Source organism: Lepidochelys olivacea, assembly GCF_965140295.1.
Source record: "Lepidochelys olivacea isolate rLepOli2 genome assembly, chromosome: 13".
Taxonomy (NCBI): Eukaryota; Metazoa; Chordata; order Testudines; family Cheloniidae; genus Lepidochelys; species Lepidochelys olivacea.
In genome coordinates this window covers 36,453,788-36,464,164 of record NC_140423.1, presented here as the reverse complement: position 1 = coordinate 36,464,164, position 10,377 = coordinate 36,453,788, and the positions used below count along the sequence as shown (strand labels likewise).

The window sequence follows — 10,377 nt, the reverse complement described above, 5'->3', positions numbered from 1 at the left end:
CAGATGAGGCCTCACTAATGTCAAATAGAGGGGAATGGTCACGTCCCTCGATCTGCTGGCAATGCCCCTATTTATACAGCTCAAAATGCCATTGGTCTTCTTGGCAACAAGGGCACACTGTTGACTCATATCCAGTTTTTCATCCACTGTAACCCCTAGGTCCTTTTCTGCAGAACTGCTGCCTAGCCATTCGGTCCCTAGTCTGTAGCAGTGCATGGGATTCTTCCATCCTAAGTGCAGGACTCTGAACTTGTCCTTTTTGAACCTCATCAGATTTCTTTTGGCCCAATCTTCTAATTTTTCTAGGGCCCTCTGGATCCTATCCCTACCCTCCAGGGTATCTACGTCTCCTCCCAGTTTAGTGTCATCTGCAAACTTGCTGAGGGTGCAATCCACACCATCCTCCAGATCATTTATGAAGATATTGAACAAAACCGGCCTCAGGACCAACCCCTGGGGCACTCCACTTGATACCGGCTGCCAACTAGACATGGAGCCATTGATCACTACTTGTTGAGCCGGGCAATCTAGCCAGCTTTCTATCCACCTTATAGTCCATTCATCCAGCCCATACTTCTTTAATTTGCTGGCAAGAATACTGTGGGAGACTGTGTCAAAAGCTTTGCTAAAGTCAAGGAACAACACGTCCACTGCTTTCCCCTCATATATACAAATATATACAAATATTACACAAACTTTGCATTCATTACAATGGACTCCAAAGACTTTGAAACTTAATACAGTCAGGTTTTTTCAATGCTATTGCAGGAACTTGCCACATCTGTCCCACGCACCATGTTTAAACACCACTTAGAGACACATTACTGATTTTAGCATGTAATGAAGACTCTCAGAATTGTGTTCTGCAGTACATGAGTTTTCATAATATACACACCATCACAGTACCTTAGCACTGTCCTGTAGTGCAGGGGTTCTCAAACTTCATTGTACCATGACAACCTTCTGACAACAACAATTATTACACAACCTGAAGCCTGAGCCCACCTGAGCCCCTCCACCCAGGGCAGGGGGTCAAATCCCAAGGGTTTCAGGCCCAGTTAGGGATCTACAACCTGAGCCCCTCTGCCCAGGCCTGAAGCCCTCCAGCTTCAACTTCAGCATTGGACGGTGGAGCTCAGGCTTCAGCCCTGGGCCCCAGAAAGTCTAAGTCAGCATTGGTGACCCCATTAAATTGGGGTCAGGACCCACTTTGGGGTTCCGACGCACAGTTTGAGAGCCGCTGCTGTAGTGAATTTAAAAGCATCTCTTCATTTGAAAGGAATTCCGCCATTCATTTATGAATACGAGACCCTGGACAGGGGAGGGAATATTAACCTATATACATATTAAGAAGTAAAAAGGCTCTTGGTAAAAAATATCTTGCTTGAAATTTTGCCCAGAGTTTCTTTTATCTCTTTGTTTCTCAGGCTGTAAATGAGTGGATTTATTACTGGGGTAACCACAGAATACAACATAGTAGCCAGCATGCCCTGATATGGGGAAGATTCTGATCCTGGCCTTAGCTACATGTATATTCCGTGCTAATAAACAATGAAAACACAAGTAGGTGTGGCAGACAAGTGGAGAAGGCTTTATACCTGCCCTGTGCAGAGGGGATTCTCAGCACAACAGAAAAGATGTGAATGTAGGACACCAATATGGAGATTAAGAAAAATAACCCCACAAAAGCACTACATACAATATCCACTATTTCATTAGCACTTGTATCAGCACGAGAGTTTCAGTAGCTGTGGGATATCACAGAAGAACTGATCAACTGGACACACTGGACACACAGAAAGGTAATAGGAAGGCATTAGCAGTGAGGAGCAATGAATAAACACAGCTGCTGATCCAGGAACCAGCTGCCATCTGTGCACATGCCCCTCTGGTCATGATGACCCTGTAACGCAAAGGATGGCAGATTGCAACGTAACGGTCATATGCCATCACTGTGAGAAGGACCAACTCTGAAAAGGCAAAGAAGATACCAAAATAGACTTGGGCAACAGAGCCAGAGAAAGAGATCTGTCTGGTGTTGGTTAGGGAGTTCACCATGGACTTGGGGATGGTGACGGATATGTAGCAGATGTCTAGGAAGAAATACATAGGGCTGTGAAGATGGTGGTCGAGGGCTACAGCTACGATGATAAGAAGATTGCCCATCAGGGCTGCCAGGTAAATCACCAGGAACACCACAAAGTGCAAAATCTGCAGCTCCCGAACATCAGAGAATCTCAGGAGAAGGAACTTGGTCACAGTGCTTTGGTTGGACATTTCCTGCTGTGTGGAGAGAAATGCAAGATAAAACCAGATGAGGGTAGAAAAGAAGAAAAGAGGACACTATATGTAGTTATTCTTCTGTAGAAAAGATTCTGGATTCTAGAACTAGTGCAAAGAATAGTCCTTTTCTAAGGTCATTCAGATCCAAGGAGAAAGTATTAGTGACAAATTATTCTCAATGAAACATTTATTCAGATACATTTTGCGAATTTAATGTTCATGCTATGTCCTATAGTCGATTGAAATTTTCCCAAATTTCTTTGCTCTTCAAAATGATTCAGCCTCATTTACAGCTAGAGAAATGCATTGGGACAAATTCTCTTTCACAATTACAATAATTCATGAGTTTTAAGCATTTTTTCCTTGCATTTTATCTATTTAAATTTTCACAGTTGCTGGAAATTATTTGGAGGACAACACAGAATGGGGCACAGACAATACTTGTGTAATGACATTGAAACTGAAAAAATTAAAGGTTTGTAACCGTTAAAATGCAAGTTGTCAATATCACGTCAAAATATTCAAAGTAAATACCCTGAAAACGAAGCACAACTAAGTTCTCAAGTAGGATTTTTCTTATTTTACATTGCTGCACATTTTTATTATTATCAGTGGAAATATTTTTCATTGGTTTTTGTGTATATATTGAAATTAATATTTACCGACTTTTCTTGATAAATCTCTTATTCTTCCAAGCATTCTTATAATTCAATAGAGAGGACATTGGCACACTCCATGGCCATGTATTTACAGTGTTATATAGGGTATGTCAGCATTGAAAAAAAACTCCCTTTAGCGATGAGTATCAGAGGCTAGGTCAACTGATTTGAGCTCGTGATACTGAGCTAAAAGTAGCAGTGTAGACATTCCCAGTTGGGCTGGAGGACCGGCTTTAAAACCCAGTGAAGTGAAAGGATCTCAGAGCCCAGCTCCAGCCTGAATGGGAATTTCTACTCTGCTATTTTCAGCCCTGTAGCCTGAGCCCCATGAGCTTGTGTCAGTTGACTGAATCTTTGAAGCTTGCTGCTGTGGGGCATTTTTATCCCCCAGTATGGACATACTTATGGTGTTAAAAAAAAAACAATGATGCTGTTTTTGGTGGGATAACCAAAAGAAACAGGTGGTGGTGGCTGGGAGTCTCATTCTATCTGATTCTCCAGGGCACCTTGAACAGTACATTCAGTGCTAGGCATCAAAAAGAAAAATAATGAAAAATGAAGACAGAAGTGGGGAGGAACAGAGTTTTTATAGGTTGGAAGGAATCAACTGTGAGGAAAATGTATTATGTCCCCATAAGCAGATATCTATATAACTGTCATAAATATAAAGGGAAGGGTAACCACCTTTCTATATACAGAACTATAAAATCCCTCCTGGCCAGAGGCAAAACCCTTTCACCTGTAAAGGGTTAAGAAGCTAAGATAACCTCGCTGGCACCTGACCAAAATGATCTATGAGGAGACAAGATACTTTCAAAGCTGGAGGAGGTGGTGGTGGGGAAGAAAGGGTCGGGCTGTCTGTGTGATGCTTTTGCCGGGAACAGATCAGGAATGCTCTTCAGAACTCCTCTAAAAAGTTAGTAAGCAATCTAGCTAGAAATGCGTTAGATTTTCTTTTGTTAAATGGCTGGTAAAATAGCTGTGCTGAATGGAATGCAGATTCCTGATTTTGTGTCTTTTTGTAACTTAAGGTTTTGCCTAGAGGGATTCTCTATGTTTTGAATCTGATTACCCTGTAAGGTATTTACCATCCTGATTTTACAGAGGGGATTCTTTTACTTTTTCTTCAATTAAAATTATTTTTTGAAGAACCTGATTGCTTTTTCCTTGTTCTTAAGATCCAAGGGTTTGGGTCTGTGTTCACCTATGCAAATTGGTGAGGATTTTTATCAAGCCTTTCTCAAGAAAGGGGGTGTAGGGCTTGGGGGGATATTTTGGGGGGAAGATGTCTCCAAGTGGGCTTTTTCCCTGTTCTTTGTTTAATACGCTTGGTGGTGGCAGCATAGGGTTCAAGGACAAGGCAAAGTTTGTACCTTGATGAAGTTTTTAACCTAAGCTAGTAAGAATAAGCTTAGGGGGTCTTTCATGCAGGTTCCCACATCTTTAACCGTAGAGTTCAGAGTCGGGAAGGAACCTTGACATGGTGGCAGAACAGTGGGATCAGTTTGAGATTATTTTTTGAGATCATTTTGAAGCAGAAGCACAGTAGGATTTTAAAAGAAATTTTTTTTCCCGTTTGGGCTGCTTAGAAGCAGGTTTTAAGCTGAAAGCAGTTAGAGTTTCGCTGTCTCTGCATGGGGGCCAGAGCAGCAGGCATAACAAACGGGATTTATCCTTTTTGAGCTGGAGTTTTTTCTACCTCAAGGCAGGGTAGTTAACCTCCTGCAGGAAAATTCACAAGTTTTTCACAGACCTGAAGAGGTTGTTTTTTTTCTTTTAAGCTAAGAGCAACTAGAGGGTTTTTCTGTCTATTTGCCTGGAGAAAAAAGATTTTTCTGTAGGCTAAGAATAACTATCAGAGAACATAGGTATCACATTACAGCACAAAAATTTTACAAGCCAGTTTTGTTTTGTTTTTTAACTCTCAGGTGTAAAGTTAGTTAAAAACAGAGAGGCTAAGATGACAGAACCCAAGGCAGAAAAAACCAAAGAGGCTGCCATAGGAGAGAAATAGAGGTAAAGGAAAAAGAAATGGAGGCAAAGGAAAAAGAGTGAAAGCATGCACTGGAGATGGAGAAAGCAAAGGCTCAGCAGAATATACCGGATAACCCTAACAATCTTTACCCAACAATCCACAAATGGGAGCAACTATGTCCACAGTATGATGAATCCAGTGATATTGCTGAATATTTTCTCACCTTTGAGAGACTGTGCACACTCTACAAAATTCCTGAAGCTCACAGAATGACCATGTTGGTTGCAAAATTGACTGGAAGAGATCTGGACATATTCAATAAGATGCCTATTGATGAGCCTTCTAACTATAATAAATTCAAGGATTTGGTTTTAAAGGAATTTCAAGTTACACCTGAAACTTACAGAGTAAAATTTAGAGCCCTTAAGAGAGGACCTGGACTAAGTAATGTGGCTTATCTAAACCAGATAAAGGATCTGTTAGATAAATGGGTCAAAGCAAGGAGTGTAACTAGGTTTTAAGGAATGTGTGATTTGATGGCTCAGGAACAATTCCTGAATATGTACAAGGAGGAAATGAAACAGTGTTTGTGGGATAAGGAAATGGAAGCAGAAAGTCTTGCTTCTTATGCTGATCAATACGAGCAGTCCCAGACCGCCAGGGAGGAGGGGCAAACCAGAACAAAACAGGTGGAGGAAAGAGAAAGAAACAACCCTGGTCGCAGTTGGAGCGGATACCAGAAGGGACAGCCTCAGACCTCACCCTACTACCGGTGGCGCCCAAGGCCCCAGCTACACCCCAAGGAACACTCCAGACACCTTATAGTCCTGCCACACTGTTCTTCAGCAACCCACCTCCCCCCAGTGACCCGTCAGCTGCATGATGTTTTAAATGTAACGAGCCGAGGCATGTAAAGGCCAACTGCCCCAAGAACCCCAACAGTTTACAGTTCATTGCACTAGAATAAAATCAGAGGTCCTCAGGCCCAGATACCTCCCAGATACCCTCAGAGCGGAGGGAAGCTGTGAGTGTGGGTGGGAAGAAGGTCACCATGTGGAGGGACACTGGAGCACAAGTGTCGGCTATCCATGCTTTCTTAGTGGACCCCAATTTAATCGACCCAGAGATCCAAGTGACGATTCAACCCTTTAAGTCAAACTCTTTTGACTTGCCTACAGCCAAGTTGCCAGTCCAGTACAAGGGCTGGTCAGGAACATGGACTTTTGCAGTCTATGATGATTATCCCATCCCCATGCTGTTGGGGGAAGACTTGGCCAATCATGTGAAGCTAGCCAAGAGGGTGGGAATGGTCACCCGCAGCCAAGCTAAGCAAGCTGTCACGCCTAGCTCTGTTCCAGAAACTTCTACCAGGACCCGGTAAGAGGTAATGGAACCAGACCCCATTCCAAAGTCTGCAAAGTAGTAGTGGATCCAGTCTCAGAGACCCAGACAGAGCCAGTCTCAGAACCGGAACTGGCAGAACAAACAGCACCAGAACCATTGCCAGCACTGAATCCAGTACTTGCAACCCCAACACCAGTGGGCCCCACTGAACCTGCACTGGCAGCAGCAGATAACCCTACACAAGAGGCTCAGCTGGAGCCTGAACCCCAACATAGTGCACCAGCGGAGAGCGGTTCACAGGCAACAGAAACAGCCCCATCACCTGCATCACTTCCAGAGGGACCACGCCCAAATCCACAATCCAGTGAGGAACTGATATCTTCAGCATCAAGGGAACAGTTCCAGACCGAACAGGAAGCAGATGAAAGCCTCCAAAGAGCTTGGATGGCGGCATGGAGCAACCCACTGCCTCTCAGCTCTTCTCAGCGATCCAGGTTTGTTGTAGAAAGAGGACTTTTATACAAGGAAACTCTTTCTGGTGGACACCAGAAAGACTGGCATCCTCAGAGACAGTTGGTAGTTCCAACTAAGTACTGGGTAAAGCTCTTAAGCTTAGCCCACGATCATCCTATTGGCCATGCCGGGCTGAACATAACCAAAGACCATTTGGGAAAGTCGTTCCACTGGGAGGGAATGGGCAAGGATATTTCTGCCTATGTCCGAACTTGTGAGGTGTGAAAAGAATGGGAAAACCCCAAGACCAGGTCAAAGCCCCTCTCCAGCCACTCCCCATCTTTAAGGATCCATTTCAGCAAGTAGCTGTGGATATTCTGGGTCCTTTTCCGAAAAAGGCACCCAGAAGAAAGCAGTACACGCTAACTTTCATGGATTTTGCACCCAATGGCCGGAAGCCGTAGCTCTGAGCAACACTGGGGCTAAAAGTGTGTGTCAGGCACTAACAGACATTTTTGCCAGGGTAGGTTGGCCCTCCAACGTCCTCACAGATGCAGGGACTAATTTCCTGGCAGGAACTAAGGAAAGCCTTTGGGAAGCTTATGGGGTAAATCACTTGGTTGCCGCTCCTTACCACCATCAAACAAATGGCATGGTGGAGAAGTTTAATGGAACTTTGGGGGGCATGATATGAAAATTCGTAAATGAACACTCCAATTATTGGAACCTAGTGTTGCAACAGTTGCTCTTTGCCTACAGAGCTGTACCACATCCCAGTTTCATGTTTTCACCATTTGAAGTTGTATATGGCCGTGAGGTTAAGGGGCCATTACAGTTGGTGAAGCAGCAATGGGAGGGGTTTACACCTTCTCCAGGAACTAAAATTTTGGACTTTGTAATTAACCTACAAACCACCCTCCAAACCTCTTTAGCCCTTGCTAAAGAAAACCTACAGGATGCTCAAAAAGAGCAAAAAGCATGGAATGATAAACATGCCACAGAGTGTTCCTTCTAAGTAGGGGACCAGATCACGGTCTTAAAGGTGCTCCAGGCCCATAAAATGGAAGTGTCATGGGAAGGGCAATTCACGGTCCAGGAGCGCCTGGGAGCTGTTAATTATCTCATAGCATTCCCCACCTCCAACCAAAAGTCGAAGGTGTACCATATTAATTCTCTAAAGCCCTTTAATTCAGAGAATTAAAGGTTTGTCAGTTTACAGCCCAGGGAGGAGATGACATTGAGTGGCCTGAAGGTGTCTACTATGAAGGGAAAAGTGCTGGTGGCGTGGAAGAGGTGAACCTCTCCATGACCCTTGGGCATATGCAGCGACAGCAGATCAAGGAGCTGTGCACTAGCTACGTGCCAATGTTCTCAGCCACACCAGGACTTAGTGAACGGGCATACCACTCCATTGACACAGGTAATGCTCACCCAATTAAAGTCCAACCTTACCTGGTGTCTCCTCAAGCTAAAACTGCTATAGACCGGGAGATCCAGGATATGCTACAGATGGGTGTAATCTGCGCCTCTGGCAGTGCATGGGCATCTCCAGTGGTTCTAGTTCCCAAACCAGAGGGGGAAATACGTTTTTGCATGGACTACCTTAAGCTAAATGCTGTAACTCGCCCAGACAACTATCCAATGCCACGCACAGATGAACTTTTGGAGAAACTGGGACAGGCCCAGTTCATCTCTACCTTTACCTTAACCAAGCAGTACTGGCAGGTACCACTAGATGAATCTGTCAAGGAATGGTAAGCCCTCATCACACATGTTGGGCTGTATGAATTTAATGTACTCCCTTTCGGGCTGTGGAATGCACCCGCCACCTTCCAAAGACTTATAGATGGTCTCCTAGCAGGATTGGGAGACTATGCAGTTGCCTACCTTGACAATGTGGCTATATTTTCGGATTCCTGGGCAGAACACCTGGAACATCTACAAAAAGTCTTTGAGCACATAAGGGAGGCAGGAGTAACTGTTAAGGCTAAGAAGTGTCAAATAGGCCTAAACAGAGTGACTTACCTTGGACACCAGGTGGGTAAAGGAACTATCAGCCCCCTACAGGCCAAAGTGGATGCTATACAAAAGTGGCCTTTCCCAAAGTGAAAGAAACAGGTCCAATCCTTCTTAGGCTTGGCTGGATATTACAGGCGATTTGTACCACAATACAGCCAAATCGCCGCCCCACTGACAGACCTAACCAAAAAGAAACAGCCAAATGCCGTTAAGTGGACCCAAGAGTGTCAGAAGGCCTTTAACGAGCTTAAAGCAACACTCATGTCTGACCCTGTGCTAAGGGCCCCAGACTTTGACAAACCATTCCTAGTAACCACAGATGCGTCCGAGCGTGGTGTGGGAGCAGTTTTAATGCAGGAAGGACCAGGTCAAGAATTCCATCCTGTAGTGTTTCTCAGCAAGAAGCTGTCTGAGAGGGAAAGCAACTGGTCAGTCAGTGGAAAAGAATGTTACATCATTGTCCACGCTCTGGAAAAGCTACGCCCATATGTTTGGGGATGGCGTTTCCACCTGCAAACAGACCATGCTGCGCTACAGTGGCTTCATACCACCACAAGAAATAACAAAAATCTTATTCGGTGGAATTTAGCTCTCCAAGATTTTGACTTCGACATCCAACACATCTCAGGAGCTTCTAACAAAGTGGCTGATGCACTCTCCCGTGAAAGTTTCCCAGAATCAACTGGTTAAAATCGTCCTTGAGATGTGGAAAATATTGTTAGTCTTTATATACTCAGTAGTATATTTAGAGGTGCATGTGTCTTATTAACTCTGTTTTCTCCTAGAGCTCCAGGAAGAAATCCCAGCCAGCGTTTCACCCTATCTGTGGTTTGGGGTGTGTGTCATAAATATAAAGGGAAGGCTAACCACCTTTAAATCCCTCCTGGCCAGAGGAAAATCCCTTTCACCTGTAAAGAGTTAAGAAGCTAAAGATAACCTCACTGGCACCTGACCAAAATGACCAATGAAGAGACAAAATACTTCCAAAGCTGGGGGGGGGCGGGAACAAAGGGTTCTCTCTGTCTGTGTGTCTTTTGCCGGGACCAGATCAGGAATGCAGGTCAGAACTCCTGTAAAAAAAATCAGTGAGCAATCTAGTTAGATATGCGTTAGATTCTGTTCTGTTTTGTTTAAATGGCGGATAAAATAGGTTGTGCTGAATGGAATGTATATTCCTGTTTTTGTGTCTTTTTGTAACTTAAGGTTTTGCCTAGAGGGATTTTCTGTGTTTTGAATCTGATTACCCTGTATTGTATTTACCATCCTGATTTTACAGAGGTGATTCTTTTACTTTTTCTTCAATTAAAATTCTTTTTTGAAGAACCTGATTGCTTTTTCCTTGTTCTTAAGATCCAAGGGTTTGGGTCTGTGTTCATCTATGCAAATTGGTGAGGATTTTTATCAAGCCTTCCCCAGGAAAGGGGGTGTAGGACTTGGGGGGATTTTGTGGGGAAAGACGTTTCCAAGTGGGCTCTTTCCCGGTTATATTTTGTTTGATGCTTGATGGTGGCAGCAATAAAGTCCAGGGACAAAAGGTAAAATAGTATGTACCTTGGGGAAGTTTTAACCTAAGCTGGTAAAAATAAGCTTAGGGGTTTTTTCATGCAGGTCCCCACATCTGTACCCTAGAGTTCAGAGTGGGAA

At 44.0% G+C, this 10,377-nt stretch overlaps 1 pseudogene across 1 annotated transcript; it reads right to left on the bottom strand.

Annotated features, from left to right (window-relative positions):
* Positions 1-1,346: 1,346 nt before the first annotated feature.
* LOC311529902 (olfactory receptor 14C36-like) lies at positions 1,347-2,277 on the bottom strand (annotated as a pseudogene). Its single transcript has one exon. The product of its transcript is annotated as an olfactory receptor 14C36-like (transcript).
* Between the last annotated feature and the right edge of the window lie 8,100 nt (positions 2,278-10,377).